The following is a 17931-nucleotide window of genomic DNA, read 5'->3' as shown; positions in this document are numbered from 1 at the left end:
TCCTACAAAAGTGACCCTAATTAAAAAGTCTAAAAACAATAGATGTTGGCATGGATGTGGTGAAAGGGGAACTCTTTTACACTGTTGGTGGGAATGTAAACTAGTACAATCACTAGTATGTAGAAAACAGTATGGAGATTCCATAAAGAACTAAAAGAGAAATTACTATTCGATCCAGCAATCCCACTACTGGGTACTTGCTCAAAGGAAAAGAAGTCATTATATGAAAAAGACACATACACATGCATATTTATAGCAGCATAATTTGCAATTGCAAAGATATAAAACCAACCTAGTGCCTAGCAACCAACAAATGAATGAAGAAATATATATATAATATATATATATGAAATGAAATTCTACTCAGCAATAAACAGGAATGAAATAATGTCAATTGCAGCAACTTGGATAAAGCTGGAGGCCATTATTCTAAGTGAAGTAACTCAGGAATAGAAAACCAAATATCATATGTTCTCACTTATAAGTGAGAGCTAAACTATGAGGATGCAAATGCATAAAAATAATATAATAGACTTTGAGGACTCGATGGGAAGGATGGGAGAGGAGTGAGGGATAAAAGACTACATAATATGGTACAGTGTACACTGCTCAGTTGACAGGTGCACCAAAATCCCAGAAATCACCACTAAGGAATTTATCTATGTAACCACGAACCACCTGTACAACACCAACTATGAAATTAAAATAAAAAATTATTAAAAGTCTGAAAGATGCCAAATTGACAACCTAATGTCATACCTCAAGGAACTAGAGAAACAAAAACAAATCTAACCCAAAGCTAGCAGAAGAAAATAAACAACAAAAATCAGAGCAGATCTAAAGAAACTGAATCAAAAAGAAGAAAAAACAAACAATACAAAAAAAAAGAAACAAAAAGATAAACAAAATTGATAGACCACTAGCTAGATTAAGCAAGAAAAGAGAAGATTCTTATAAGTTCAATTAGAAATAAAAATGGAGACATTACAGCTGACACCTGAAAAATACAAAGGATCATTCAAGTCTGCTATGAACACCTCTAGGAACACAAACTAGAAAATCTAGAAGAAATTGATAAATTCCTGGAAACATACAACTTTTATCAGGAAGAAATAGAAATCCTGAACTGACAAATAACAAGCAGTAAGATTAAATCAGTAATTTAAACAACAATAAAAAAATCTACCAACAAGAAAAATCACAGAGCCAGAAAGATTCACAGCAAAATACTACTAGATATTTCAAGAATAGGTACTAATTCTAAAGAAGCTATTACAAAAGATTGAGAGGAAGGAACCCTTCCTGACTCATTCTGTGAAGCCACTATTGCCCTGATACCAGAGCCCAGAAAGGACATTACAACAACAACAACAATCTACAGACCAATGTGCCTGATTAATATAGATGCAAGAATCCTCAACAAAATACTAGCAAACTGAATCCAGCAGCATATTAAAAAATAATAATTCACCATGATCAAGTAAATTTCATTCCAATGATGCAGGGATAGTTCATCATATATAAATCAATAAATGTGATCCATCATATAAACCAAATTAAAAACAAAAATGATATGATTATCTCAATGGATGCAGAAAAAGCATTTAAAAAAACCCAGCATTGCTTCCTGATAAAAACCCTCAAAAAACTAGGCATAGAAGGAACATACCTCAAAATAATAAAAGCTGTATATGACAAACCTACAGCCAACATCACCCTAAATAGGGAAAAGTTGAAAGCATTCTCACTAAGAACTGGAGCAAGACAAAAATAGTACCGGAAGTCTTAGCCAGAGCAGTCAGGCAGGAATAAATAAAGGGCATCTAAATTGGAAAAGAGGAAGTCAAACTATGTCTGTTTGTTGATGATATAATCTGATACCTAGAAATCTCTAAGGACTCCTCCAAGACTCGTAGACCTGATAAATGAGTTTAGTGAGATGTCAGGTGGCAAGATCAATGTACACAAATCAGTAGCACTGCTATATACCAAGAACAACCAAGCAGAGAATCCAATTAAGAACTTAATTCCTTTTACAATAGCTTAAAAAAAAACACCTTTGAATATACTTAACCAAGGAGGTGAAAGATCTCTACAAGGAGAATACAAAACACTGCTGAAAGAAATCATAGATGACACAAATGGAAATATATCCCATGTTCATGGATTGGAAGAGTAAATATTTTGAAAACAACCGTATTGCCCAAAGCAATCTACAGATTCAATACAATTCCTATCAAAATGCCACTATAATTTTTCACAGAATTAGAAAAAAAAATCCCAAAATTTATATGGAACGAGAAAGGAGCCCAATAGCCAATGCAACCCTAAGCAAAAAGAACAATCTGGAGACATCACATTTTCTGACTTCAAACTATACTACACAGCTATAAAAGCCTGCACATTGTGCACATGTACCTAAAACTTAAAGTGTAATAATAAAGTTAAAAAAAAAAACAGCATGGCACTGGCATAAAAGTCATGGTCTAATGGGACAGAATATAAAACCCATAAATAAAGCCAAATTCAACCAACTGATCCTTGACAAAGAACATTTTTATCTACATATATATTTGGCTTTATTTATGGGTTTTCTATTCTATTCCACGTGTGTGTGTGTGTGTGTGTCTAGTCAGCCATAAAAAAGAACAAAACAATTTCTCTTGCAACAACTTGAATGGAACTGAAGGCCATTATTCCAAGTGAAGTAATTCAGGAAGTGAAAACCAAATACCACATATTCTTGCTTATAAGCGGGAGAGAAGCTATGGGTTCACAAAGACATACAGAGTGGTATAATGGACATTGGAGACTCAGAAGAGGGGAGAGTGATGGGGGAGTGATGAAAAACTACCTATTGGGTACAATGTACACAACTTGGGTTTCTGGTTCACTGAAATCTTGGACTTCACCACTATACAATTCATCCATGTAACCAAAAGCCACTTGTACTTCTAAAGCTATTGAAATTAAAATAAATAAATAAATAAATAAATAAATAAATAAATTATTTCAAAAAATGTATTTTTAGATAATCAACCCTTGATAATTGTATGCTCCTCTCCTTATCCTTGATAATATTACCTATTTGGAAGCCTTCTTTATCTTAGTTTAATAAACTACTCCAACTTTATTTTGGCTAGTGTTGTCATGATATATCTTTCTTCATTCATTTACTTTTAACCTATCTTTGTCTTTATATTTAAAGTGGATTTCTTTTGGACAACATATAGTTGGATCTTTTCTTTAAATCTTTGTTGATCTCTGCTTCTGTATTGGTGCATATAGACCATTCACATTGAAAAGTATTATTGATATAGTTAATATTTACCATGTTTGTAGCTTTTCTACTTCTTATACTAGTTCTTTCGTTTCTTTTGTTTTTCTTCTCTTTTCTACCCTTTCCAGTTTCAATTGCAGATAACATACAATTCCATTTTATTTAGTAAGCATATTAATTATACTTTTAAAATATTTTAGGGTACTGGGGCTTGTAATAAGCATTTATAAGAAATTTAAGTTTACTCTCACTATGATACTTAATGAGTAGTACAGGAACTTTATACCAGAGTATTAGCAATTTTACACTCCTGTCCTCATCATATTGCTGTCATTCATTTCACTTATATGTATTCCACAATTACCTACTATATAATTACTACTATTACTTTAAATAGACAGTTGCATATTAGAAAAATTAAGAATTTTTAAAAATTATCTTTGTCTTTGTTTCTTCTTTGCTGATCTTTGATCTAAGGTTCTGACCTATATCATTTTTCTTCTCCTCAAAGAACATTTTTAAACATTTCTTACAGGCCTGTTGTACTGACACAAAAATCCCTAAGATTTGCTTATCTGACAAAGTATTTCTCCTTCAGCCTTGAAGGGTAATTTCAATAGATAAAAATATCTATATTGGTGAGGTTTTTTTTTCAACACTTTATATATCTCACTGTACTCTTTACTTGCTTGTATGGTTTCTGGTGAAAATTCTGGTGTATTATGTACCCTTTTTCTTTTACATGTAATGTGGCTTTTTTTGTCCTCTGTCGTCTTCTAAGATTTTCTGTTTTACTTTGTTTTTCTGCAGTTTGAATATGGCATGCCTATGTGTAGATTTTTTTGGAATTTCTTATGCTTGGAATTCTCTGAAATTCTCAGATCTGTGGTTTAATGTCTCATTAATTTTTGAAAATTGTTGGACATTATTTCTTTTTTTTTAGAGGCTCAGCGATGCTTATTTATTTGTTTATTTATTTTTTTAATTTTATTTTATTATTATTATACTTTAAGTTTTAGGGTACATGTGCACAACGTGCAGGTTTTTTACATATGTATACATGTGCCACTTTGGTGTGCTGCACCCATTAACTCGTCATTTAGCATTTTAAGTATTTCAGCTTCTCTTTTTCTCTCTTTTTTTCTCCTTTGCGTATTTCAATTACATATATGTTATACATTTTTTTTTTGGCATCGGGCCTTAGTTCTTGAATACCTTTTTTTAAATGTTTTTTTCTCTTTACACTTCAGTTTGGGATGTCAAACTCACTGATTCTTTCCTTGGCCATATCTACTCTACTGATAACACCAGCATAGGCATTATTTGTATCTGTTAGCATTTTTTATTTTTACTATTTTCTTTTCGTTCTTTCTTAGTGTTTCCATCTCTCTGCTTACATTATCCATCTGTTCTTACATGTTGTCTATTTTTATTAGAAAACTTAACATAGTAAACATGTATTAATTCAAATTAAATTTAAATTTTCATTTAATAATTTCCAAATCTGTGTCATATTTGAGTCCAATCCTGATGTTTGCTTTGTCTTTTCAGATTGTGTTTTTCTCTTGCCTTTTTCATATTTTGTTGTAACATTTTCGTGTGAAGTATTATTTAATTATTTGGATAATAGAAACTGAGCCAAATAGGCTTTCAGTGTCAGGTGGTGTGTTATTCTGGCTAAGAGCTAGACTGTATTAATGTTTTTGAGCTAGACAGTATTAATGCTTAATGTTTTTTGTGGCCATTGGTGTTAGAGACTTGTTTCCTTTGCTGATCTTGTTTATTTTTCTCTCCTGATCCCTCTGTGTTTCTATAAGTATTACTTCTTAAATAGAAGCTGTGTCTTATTGCTCTTTCAGTTCTAATCCACTGTTATACTGGAGCCCTATTGATACGGTGGTAAGGTGCAGAGGAGGGGAACATTCTATGATTCTATGATTAAATCTCAATATTTTAGTGGCAGTGAATCCCTAGGCTGTGACTTTAGAATGTTTCTCAGCTTTTTCAACCTCTCTTTAGGTGAGACAGAGCCAGAGTGGGCTACAGCTTGGCAATTGCCCTTTCCCCAGTGGGATAAGGCTCTGAGAAATAGGCTTATCTTGGGGAGTAGGACTTTGTTGTGAATGTTACTTTCAATGTATTTCAACATGATTAGCTTTCCTCTCCCCTGCCTCACAATTTGAGGGAATTGTTCTCAGATCTTCACCATGAGGATGTGGAGTAATTCCTGCAGTTAAAACCCTTGGAAGTGTGGGGTATCCCTGAGATTGAGACCTCAAGAACTCTTAAACCTCCTGAAATTTGTCAAAATTACTATTTAATTTTTCCTGTTAGTTTATGGATCCAGTAGGTTCTGCTTCAGGTAAGGTATCTCAGGTATAATTCTCTGTGTTGGCCTGTCTTTCCAAAGTGGTGATTTACCGTGTGGTCTCTGTTCTCTGATGGCTGTAAGTAACTTTGTTGGTGTTTTTTGTTGTGTTTTGTTTTGGTTTTTTGTAAGAATAGATGTGATTACTTCTAAGCTCTTTAGCAGTCAGTGCTGAGACTGGAAGTTCCTAGTGTTAATCGTTTAAATTTTCTGTTCAGACTTGTTCTTTTTCTGATACGTATAAATGATTCTTTCTTTGTTGTATTCTTATGTAGAACTAGGGTTTGAGAACTGTAGAATCAGGATTATGGCTCTTTATTTTCTGTGTATGAATTGTTTACATTCACTTGGGTAGTTTATAACTTTATTTGAACAGGTGGAAAACATCGGAACATAGTTCTTGTTTTATAGTTTCCCGCATAGAAGAAGCATTCATAGTCAGTTAAACCACACACACATCCACACATACTATCTCTCACAATATACATATTTAATGCCATCTTGGCTACCTGCCTTTAATAAATCTCAATTACCAGCATTACACCCTTTACTTTCAAATTGCACTGCCAATTCTGTGTTCATTGAGGACTAAGTGACAATGTTTGCCTAAAGATTTATTAAGAGACAAACCAGTTTTTGAATCTCTTGTAAGCTTTAACTTGAACTGCTATTCTATTTATTTAATCTTATTGTGAAACATTGGTATGTTGGTGTTACACAGAAACTCTCAATTTTTAGGGTAATCGGAGGCAAGGATAGCAATGAGGGCAAAAGTTTGTAACCACTGTGATATAGTAGAGAAACTGGAGGTTGAAATACTTGGGAAGATGCCAGTATAAAGGGTATCATTAGAGGGCTGAGTAAATTGATAAACTATTCACATTTAATCACATCAAATATAAAATATTAATAATCAAGCTAGTTTCATATTACTCTTCATATTAGGTAATTCAATTCTTAAATTTAAGTCCAATAAACATTGTTACAACTTTCAGTCCTTATTTAAGGATGTGGCATTAACTTTCTTGATGGAGACCTAGATCGAGGCAAAGAGGAAGTGAAATGAATGTACAATATTTGTTAGGATGCTAGATGATGTGATAGCAGATGAAAATTAATTAAACACGATTATATTATCATGAAAATAGAATGATGCCAAGAATTGTAACTAGTAACATGAACTGACATTTTTACATATTATAAATATGTAATGTCTTCATGACAACATTAAATTAAATTTATACACACATAGACATACATGAGCGCACACACACACATCTCAACTACGTATTACCTGAAGTTTTCTGGTAACTAGAGACCTGGATACACTTCACTCAATGTTTTATTTCATGTTCATATAACTGCAAAGCTATGATTTCTTAAATTCTTGATGATTCTGACTATAGTTTTCTCCGTTCATAATACTTTCCTTGCTATGTAGCATTTTAATGGCTCTTCAGATTTTGAACCATAGGGTCAGGGAGGGGGAACATAGAGAGGACAAAGGAGGAGGAAAAGGAGGAAGACATAGAGGGGGAGGAAAGAAATGGAAAAAGAAGACAGAAGTGGAGGAAGAGGAAGAGAGGGATGGAAACCAGAAGGGAGGGGGAGGTGGAGGAAGAAAGAGAGAGTCATTTGCCTTGTTTCCTCAACGTCTCTGTAGAAATAACTGCAAATATAAGTACGTAGCTTGCCTAAGTTGGTTGATCATCGGGATAGGTAACAAAACACATTCTACATGAAGTAACATACAGTCAACGATAATTTATTGTACACTTTAAAACAAGTAAAAAAGTATATCATAATGTTTATAACACAAAAAAATGATAAATGCTTGAGGTAATGGATACCCCATTTACCCTGATGTGATTATTACACTTTGTATGCCAATATCAAAATATCTCATGTACTCCATAAATATATACACCTACAATGTACTCATAAAAATTTAAAAACAAAAAACGACATATATACATTCCCAAATCAGAATCCTTTCCTCATCCTGGGGATTCTCATGGGAAACATCACTTTACTCAGCACACCAAGTTTTCCATCATTTCCTGTTTCTTTCTTCCACTGAACACTTTCTTTTGTGTACTATCATCTAAAGGAACAAATGTAAATCTCTGATTTCCTCATATAGAGCACTTTAGCCCTGTCATTTGTTATCTTGCTTCTTTCTGACATTCACCACTCAAAGCAGTTTAATAAAATATCATCAGCCAGCCTCTCTCTCTTCCTTTCTCTGTCTCTGTCTCTCTCTCCCTCTCTTCTTTCTTTCACTTCCCTAAATCCTCTCTTTTACACATATAAATACAGTCACACAAACACAGAAGCAGTTTCAGAACTCTGACCCACTGACATTGAAAAAAATAAACGCTAAACTTAATCAATAAGGGAGACTACATCCTGGTCAATTAGCTGTAGTTTTATGTTTTTAATTACTATTTGTAAAGTTTATGTTTACGGGCATATTGAAAAAAAGTCAGAATGTAAGTCATTAGAGTTTCTCATAACTGAATTCTGCTTTTGCAAAAGGAAAGGTAAAGTCAAGAAGTATAACAAAAAGGCTCATCAGCTTGGTTGGAAAAAAAGAAATGAAATACGGATACTTAGGTTGGGAGACTTTAGGTATAAAGCTTCTTTGACTGGCATAAATGAAGTGTTAAGTGGAAGAAGTGACCTGTGACCCTTCCCAACATACGTTCAGACGGATTTCCTTGGTCATTTTAGGCATTTCAGGGATTACAGGAACTAACACATCTATCACAATATAGAATGTATAGACATGATTTAATTTTATTTGTTTTGACACGATTATATATCTGGATGTGTCACTAACAAACTAAAAAATAGTCAACACTTATTAATAGGAAGTTATTAATTTTAATAAATGTACATAAATATGTATATTTCTAAATATGTTCCATGTTCTGGGTGATGTGCTAAGAACACAATAATAAATAAGGAATTACGCCTTTTAAACTTTTTTTTTTTGGCCAGTCGCTGTGGTTCACGCTTATAATCTCAGCACTTTGGCGAGTGGATCACTTGAGGTCAGGAGTGAAATCCCATCTCTATCAAAAAAAAAAAAGTACAAAAAATTAGCCAGGCCTAGTGGCATGCGCCTGCAGTCCCAGCTACTTGGGGCAGGGGCCTGGCTGAGGCTGGAGAATCGCTTGAACCGGTCAGGTTGAGGCTGCAATGAGAAGAGATCGCGCCACTGCAGGATCAAAAAAGAGACAGGGTGTCGCTCTGACGCCTAGGCTGGAGTGCAGTGGCAGGATCACGGCTCACTGCAGCCTAGAACTGCCAGGCTCAGGCGATTTTCCTGCCTCAGCCTCCCTAGTAGCTGGGACTACAAGCATATGCCACCACACCCAGTTAATTTTTTGTAGATATGGGGTTTTGCCATGTTGCCCAGGCTGGGCTCGAACTCCTGAGTTCAAGCAACTTTTAAACTTTTAAGGATAGTGGAGGAAACAAATATAATAGCAAATAATTATAATGCAGTGCCTCAATTGCCCTAAGACTGTATTTCCTATCAGGAATGACACCTAAGTCAATTTCCTTTCTTTGGCTTTTCACCTGCTAGCTAGGTTATCTCCACATCCAAGTCATATGGCTTCTGACACATAACATATGGGTTTGGACAAAGTGAGAGCTCTGTTCAGTTAACCTCAAAAAGCACTAGAATTGGGTTCACCACATTGTGTGCTGAACCACGGATTAATAATTGGCTCCACTGGAGAACAGAGGCAAAAATTGCAGGGTGATGGAATATCGGGAAAAGCTTGAGTACATTACTCTGTGTCATCAGGTGGGGTGTGGTTGGGAGCTAATAACTGTCATGAGTGTGTCTCAGTTCCCTGATTCTTTGAAAGTCAGGAAATAACTGAATAGTTGAACTCAGTTTTTCTCTACCCTAGAAACTGGAAGATGGTAGGAGACCTTTCCACACTCTTAATGGCATCTTTTGATTAGCACACATTTCTTATTTTAATTTAGTCTATTAACTGATTTTTATGTGCTATTAAAGATATCATTGCCTATCCCAAAGTCATGAAGATATTCACTAGTATTATATTCTAGAAGCTTCATATATTTTTAATCATTCACACTGAAGTATGAAACCTTGATATTTGTGTATCACGTTAGGTAAGGGTTCATGATGTAATGATATTTTTATGGCTACCAATTACAGAAATGATTCCTTTCCCCACTGCTTTGCAATGCCAGTTTTGTTATAAAGCATCTTCATATATGTGTTGGTCTGTTTACACATGTGTTATTTTGATATGGTTGTCTGTCTGCAATTTCTCTGATACCACAATGTTTAGTTACCTCACCTTTATAGTAAGTTTCCACATATGGTTGTATGACTCCACTAATTTTGTTCTTAAAGTTTGTCTTAGCTAATTGTTTTACTTTTATTTTCAAGTAAATTTTAAAATTACCTTAGCTTCCAGAATTGGCCTCTAAGAATTTCACTGTGGTTCCACCAAATCTATACATCAATTTAAAGATGATAAATGAATGTCATTATACTAATGAACTTTTCAGTTCATGAATATGGTATATCTTTACATCTGTCTATATGGCGTTTTTTGTTACTGAAAACTGATTTTAAAATTCATGCATAGGACTCATCTAATTCCATTGCTGTGGACTTTAGCACCATGCTTGCTACTTGCAATTGATGTCAAAACACAGATACATTTTGGTTTGCAGTCTGTACTTTAGTAGTGTTTATTTAGTGGACTGTAGTAAAGCCCTTTATACATATCATTAATCTCTTCACAGTACACATTTAACGATGGTCCAGTAATCTCAAAAAGTCCTACTTTAGTCAATAAATTGAACAAAACCCACACAATGCTCGCCCACTCCCCAAAGCTAGGAGTTGTGAGTTATATTTATAGTGGAGCTTAATGTTTTTAAAATAGTTCTGGTTTTCCAACCACCCCATGCCACCTCAGGTTTGCAGCAATATTCATGTATTGTTTTATTCTAACCCTCCCAGTGTTATTAATCCAGTGACCTTTAGCTTTCTAAAATACAAATTAGGAAAGTGTTACTAATAAGATTTTTTAAAAGGCATAGTCTTCTATAACAAGAATGACATATAAACCAATCAATACAAGTATTTGACAAGACATGAAATTATCACAACCACTGGCTGTTTTTTCAAGTTGGGATCTGTATCCCGCTATCTCACATTCATAGTATTATTAAGGTAATTAAAATACTGAAAATTGGACTCCAAGTTGTGGGGTCTGAATGTCAATGCGAAATATATATTATCTTCTGAGCCCACCTCCCCCCCACAAAATTCAAGTTTTTTTGAGGTAAGAACTCAAAATCCAATTAACAGCCTTGTTTAATAAGGAAAAGTGATGATACTTTCAAGAAACAATTTTCATGCTTGAAAACTGCCATGAGAGGGCATTCTTACCTGAGTGGTTTTTCATTTTATCTACAGGACAAATAAATCCACATTACGCCCTATGTATTCTAAATATAAAAGTAATTTTCCTTTTATGGAAAGGATATTGCTCTGTGTGTGTGTGTGTGTGTGTGTGTGTGTGTGTGTGTGTGTGTGTTATGAGATGGAGTCTCACTCTGTCACCCAGGCTGGAGTGTAGTGGTGAAATCTCTGCTCACTGCAACCTCCGCCTTCCGGGTTCAAGCAATTCTCCTGTCTCAGCCTCCCGAGTAGCTGGGATTACAGGAGCCTGCAACCACGACTGGCTAATTTTTGTATTTTTGCAGAGATGAGGTTTCACTGTGTTGGCTAGGCTGGTCTCGAACTCCTGATCTCAAGTGATCCACCCGCGTCGGCCTCCCAAAGTGCTGGGACTAAAGGCGTGAGCCACTGTACCTGGCTGAAAAGGACATTTCTCTAAGCATTCATGCTGAGAGAAACCACCCACCCACATTCATCCCAGGAGCCATCTGTATCAGTCCATTACTGAGTTGAGCGCTTTCCCTTCCTAACAAAGGCCATTGGTTTGATTACTGAGATTCCTTCTGCTAGATGGCTTTTTTTTTTAACTTTCCCCAGTAATATTTTTAACATTCTGTGTATAATTTTTATGCAGATAAATTGAGTATTAGGGTTACGTTATTTTACACCAGGGAGGATTTGTCTTAACAACTTGAAGACTTAAGGTAGAATTAGGTAACTTTTAACACAATCAGTGATTGAATTGATTTGAAGCTAGCCTTCAGTCATTTTTCATTTATCTTTGTTTCCAGTATATGTTAAATAGACAAATTTTTAGTATAAAGGAAACAAATATTATAAATGTCCAAGTGGAATCCATAGTCTTGGAGAAGTAGTCTATTTTAAGAGTTCATGACTCATACAATGTTAGGAGGAAGTGTGAATGGGTTAGAAAAAGATTGACCTGAAATGTCTAACATAGACCACCGGGGAAGATAATGATGTTGTTAAATGAAATAGAAAATATATGTAAAGCTGAAGCTTAAAAAAAATTATTTCAGTTTTGATCTTTTTGGAGGACAAGGTGTGGAGGCTAAAGCAACTCCATCTTCTATGCTAATCCACCATGTTGGCTTCTAATTAACACATGTTATGGGAAGGTCTCTGAGATTTCCATTTATCTATTGTTCCTTATGTCAGAGCAGGTACTTACCCTAAATTCTGCTTTTAGGTCAAACAGCCTTGATGCTATTGTACTTCAATTGTCCTACTCTTCTGAACCACCCCTCACCTATGGCATCTATGCCCTAGGTCTGGGGTTAATGGCATGGGGTCCACCATCTTTACTTGCTGCTGCTCAAGACACAGACACAACTTCTGTTCAAAAGTCTTGGTTAAATATTTCTTCCTAAGAAACCGGATTTGTCAGCATCTTTCCTCGGCCTATTGGCTTCCTCAGATTTTGAGGTAGGTTCGCACAGACCTGTCCACTGTGAAACACAGGGTAATACCTGAGTCTTTATATCTCACAGATAGTTTAAAATTGTTGCTTAGTAGAGAAATTAGGGCCAAAATAATGATTTGGACCAAACTGAAAATAAATATGCAGAAATGTAGAGTTACTGGATTAAACAGATTGTAGATGGGTAACTTGTTTACTTGAAAGGTTTTAAAATTTTTATACATTTATATTTGTTTTTTAACACATTTTATGTGAGGTTTTTTAATGTATAGAAAAGATTCTTGACATTACTTTTTACTGAAATAAATAAAAATTATTTAAATTGAGTGCTAAGTATAGGCTGACCAAAAGTCATATGTGCTTTTCTCTCTATTAACAAAATGACTAACTACAGAAATTCAGGTTTCATGAAAGCTCTATCAAGACATTCTAGCATACTGGACAGTATAATATGTCTGTCACTGGAAGTTTTTCTCAGACGTTTTAATGAAGATGTGTATCAGTATAGTGTTTGAGTATTATGGTCAAGTCGTGGGCTCTTTATAGACACAGCTTGAGACACATAAGAGCAACTAAGAATAAATAAATCATACTTCACATCATAAAACTACTAAATAAATTCCAAGTAGTCATGTATAAAATATTTTTTCTTTTTCCCTTAAGTATATATTAAAGTCCGTATTTTTTGATGTTGTAATTTTGTCTTGTGGAGTACTAGAAAACCTATTTTAGCATTGATTATATAAGTCAAGGAAAAATGGAATGCATTATAATTTAATTCACTGACAATAAAATGAAAATGTAATTCTTAGAGTTTGAAAGAGATGTTAGATAGATTTTAGCCCAGTAGTATTAAATTCTGGCTGCACCTTGGAATCACCTGAGAAGTTGCAAACAATGCTTGATCCTTATCCCAGATCAATTATTCCAAAATTCTTTGGGTTGGGGCCGGACATCTAATTTTTTTAAGTTTCTCATGAGAGTCTACTGTATAGCCAGTGTTAAATTAAAAAACAAAATCCAACAAAAAAACAAAACAAAAAAGAAAACATCGATCTAATTCAGTCATCTCAATTTACAAATCAGAAACTTCAGAGCTAGAAAAGTTAAGTGATTCGCCCAATGACTCACTCGTAAATATAAGTGCCCAACACATAAATGAAAAATGCTCAATATCTCTAATCTTCAAGGAGAGGCAAATTAAAACCACAATGAAATATTACCTCACACCTGTTAGAGTGACTGTTATCAAAAAGACACATGATAACAAGTGTTCGGAAGGATGTGGAGAAAAGGAAATGTTTGCACACTGTTGGTGGAAATGTAATTTAGTACTGTTATTTTGGAAATTAGTGTGGAGGTTTCTCAAAAATCTAAACATAAAATTACAATATGATCCAGCAATCTCACTGGGTATAAGGAATTGAAATTGGTATGTCAAAGAAATATCTGCACTTTCATGTTCATTTTTGTATTTTTCACAATAGCCAAGACATGGGAGAAACCTAAATGTCCATCGACAGATGAATGGGTAAAGAAAATATTGTACGCACATTCCCAGAGATACAATGATGTGCCTTGCGATTTTTTGACTTCACAATGGTGTGATAACTATGTGCATTCAGTACACTCATCAATTTAAGATGAAATTATGCTTAGATTATCCCACCATATGTTGAAATATTCTGAAGACAGAAACATCCTTTTGACTTAGTATTTTCAGCATGTGATGAGTTTATCAAGACATAACTCCGTTGTAATTTGAAGAGCATCTTCATATATACACAATGAAATACTATACAGCCTTAAAAAAAGGAAGGAAATTTTATCATTTGTGACAGTATAAAAGAAATTGGAGGACATTATGCCAAGTGTAATAAACCAGGCACAGAAAGATAAATACTGTATAATTTCACTTATATGTGGAATATAAAAAAGCTGACGTCATAGAAACAAGTAGAAAGATCGTCACCAGAAATGTGGGAGATGGGGAGGTTGGGGAAAGGGGAGGTGTTGATTAAAGTGTACAAAATTTCAATTAGACAGCACTGTGTGGTAACCACTGTTAAAAATAATCTATATGTCAAAATTGCTAAAATAATAGATTTTTAATATTCTTACCACAAAAGAAGACAAGCTGGTGAGGTGATGGATACATTAATTATCTTGATTTTTGTCTTTCTGCAAGGTATGCATAGATCAAAACATTATATTATACCCCATATATATATACACAATAATTATTTGTCCATTAAAAACAAACACATAAATAATTTTACCATTAAAATAGAACCAAGGTAGGTGTCTGTATTCTCACTCCAGTGTGCTCTATAAACCACACAGCAAGGAGAATACACTATAGGATCTACCCTAGAATCATAAGTTGTGAAGGTCAAATATGTGAAATAAAGTAACGTATGTGTAAGATAGTGTTTTGTTAGTGCTATACAGTTGCCATATATTGTGTCATATTTTAATGCATTTTCTTAAAGCAGCCAGAAGTTTTGAGTCTTACTGAGGTCCAACAATTCCACCATGCTATGTGTACAAATGTATTATTTGTAGGGATTATAATCAATAAAATGCTGATCATTCTTATGTGATTCATGAATTTTAAATATCTAAAAAATATATCTAAAAGATAAATCTATTCAATAGAAACCATTAACAATGACATTACGGAATCAGAATTTTAAATCATATACCTCCTAAAAGATACCAAACGAAGATTATTAAAGTGCCATGATACTTGGTATATTCTATATACTCCCCATGTATTTAATATGCTCAACTAAGTAAATCTTCGAAGCCACCCAGAATCTTTAGTTATTCTGTGTTATCCTCTGTGATCTCACTAGGAACTTATCAAAATGCAATTTCAGAGAGAAGCTCAAAGAAAATTTTACATTTGATACCCAGAAGCTTGAACAAAAAAGACTAATACAAATCTGATCTGCTTCAGCAATAAAACAAATCCTTGGTTTTATTTTAATACCACTGAATATTGTGAAGATAACTGGCAACATCAGAGAATTATTAAGATCTCATGGAAGGAAAGAGTATTTTTGGTATTAAAAAATGAGTCTATAAAGGAAAAATAGTTTATTGTAAACCATATAAAGAAGCCAAGAGAATGATTTCCCTTAGCAATAAGTTGTTCCTTCCAACAAAAATATATTTTATATAAGTTTCAGTTTTTATTTTTCCCTCATAGATTTCAAGTTAATTCTATAAAAATTCAATGAAATAAAAATATGTAAAACAGGCTCTTTGATTCATATAAAAATGAACTTTTTATCTAGTTCATATAAAAAATCTCCAACTGTATTATAAATATTATAAATTTTGGTTACAAAATCATCTGTCATTGTAACTTTGATTTCTATGTAATGGATTTACAGAGTAATGTTTTGAGAAAATTTGTTAAATATGCTCAGATTTTTAAAACAAATATTCGGCTTTGGAAACAATATTATAAAAATCCTCTTGGTATCTTCTCCCTATGTAATAATTGCATCAATTGATCTACAAAATTATTCCAAAGTTATTATAATTGTATCACCTACCACTATGCTCTTTGTTTTCTAAATAGCAGCATTTTCTCAGATTATTACTAAATACAAGAAAAAATTTTATATAAAGGGCACAGAGTTAACCTGATTAATGTCTTAAATATTAGAGGCCACTAGTGTGTCCATATCTCTAATCTTCAAATCTTCCCTCCGTACATCTAATAGCTGGCGAGCTAGGCAGACAGCGAGGAAAGTTGATCCAATGATGACATGGAGACCGTGGAATCCTGTGGCTACGAAGAATGTTGAGCCGTAGATGCCGTCAGAGATGGTGAAGGGAGCTTCAATATATTCTGAGGCTTGGAGGAGGGTGAAGTAGATGCCTAGCAGAATTGTGATGAGTAGCGCTTGAATTATTTGGGTTCGATTATTTTCTATGAGGCTGTGATGGGCTCAGGTAATTGAGACTCCTGATGCGAGTAATACGGATGTGTTTAGGAGTGGGACTTCTAGGGGGTTGAGGGGGATAATGCCTGTTGGGGGTCAGTGCCCTCCAAGTTGAGGGGTGGGGGCTAGGCTGGAGTGGTAGAATGCTCAGAAAAATCCGGCGAAGAAGAAGACTTCCGAGGTGATGAATAGGATTATTCCGCATCGGAGGCCTTTTTGGACGGGTAGTGTGTGGTGGCCTTGGTATGTGCTTTCTCGCACCACATCCCGTCACCATTGGAATATGGTTAGTGCGTTGATTAGTAGACCTGTTAGTAGTAGGGTTGTGGAGTGGAAGTGGAATCACATGGTCAGGCCAGATGTTATTAGGAGGGCTGAGAGGGCTCCTGTGAGGGGTCATGGGCTGGGCCATAAGTAAATTTTGATTAACTGACAGGTAATGTTGTAAGATTGGAGTATTGGTACTTAAAAACAATTAAAACAACAGAAATTTTAAAATGATGTAAAACAAAACAAAACAAAACAACCATAAGCAATAACAAACTTTTTATTCCATTTGAGATTACTGTGAGTGTTACAAAGCAGTTGAGGATGGATAAAATGGAGGTACATAAAAGTTTTACCCTAAATAAGATATCTATTATATATCCCACCCTCTGTTATCAGATTGACTCAACAATATTAGAAAACAAATCCCAAATGGTAAACAGAAAAGAAATGCAAGAGAATGCATGCACACACACACACTCAAGTGCACACAAAGAATATGTAAAGATCATAGATGACAGGCATAATGAAAAAGCAAAGACCTGTGTAACCTTAGGGCTGTAGGTAGAAATGAAGTTTCAGAAATGAAGGAATGCACATTACAGTTGGATATTTTAGGAAATAGAGAGGATACATAAATAGGAAATGAAATGAGAAGAATGGAAAGGTTTATTACAGCTTGGGAAAGACAAGTGAAAATGTATTTGAGAATTTGAAAAATTAGGGTCTCACTCTGTCACCCAAGCTAGAGTATAAGTGGTGTGATCACGGCTCACTGCAGCCTTGACCTCCCAAGCTCAGGTGATCCTCCCACTTCAGCCTTGACCTCCCAAGCTCAGGTGATCCTCCCACTTCAGCCTCCAGAGTAGCTGAGACCACAGGCCTGTGCCACTACACCCAGTTAATTTTTTTTAAATTTATTTTTTATTTTTTGTAGAGACACGGTTTCACTGTTTCCCAGGCTAGTCTTGAACTCCTGGGGTAAAGCAATTCACCCTCCTTAGGTTCTTAAAATGCTGGGATTACAGGTGTGAGCTACCGTGCCCAGCAAGAATTTGGAAAGTTTTTGATAAGCTTAATAAAACAGCACATGAATTCCTTCTCGCCAAAATTTGAGAACAGCACCCAAGCCAGAAATCCCTTACATAT

At 34.6% G+C, this 17931-nt stretch overlaps 1 long non-coding RNA gene across 1 annotated transcript in view; it reads right to left on the bottom strand.

The window, feature by feature from the left end:
- The window catches only part of LOC129059951 (uncharacterized), a 54469-nt gene extending 38112 nt beyond the window's left edge, over window positions 1-16357 (bottom strand). The window contains exons 1-2 of the long non-coding RNA XR_008526198.2: window positions 16213-16357; window positions 14678-14737 (exon numbers count right to left, since the gene is read on the bottom strand). This is a non-coding gene — a long non-coding RNA (uncharacterized LOC129059951). The remainder of the gene's footprint in view (window positions 1-14677; window positions 14738-16212) is intronic.
- Window positions 16358-17931: the final 1574 nt, after the last annotated feature.

The sequence above is a fragment of the Pongo abelii genome, chromosome 5, assembly GCF_028885655.2.
Source record: "Pongo abelii isolate AG06213 chromosome 5, NHGRI_mPonAbe1-v2.0_pri, whole genome shotgun sequence".
In the NCBI taxonomy this organism is placed as follows: domain Eukaryota; kingdom Metazoa; phylum Chordata; class Mammalia; order Primates; family Hominidae; genus Pongo; species Pongo abelii.
The sequence above is the reverse complement of the archived record's forward strand: the minus strand, read 5'-3'. Positions and strand labels throughout refer to the sequence as shown.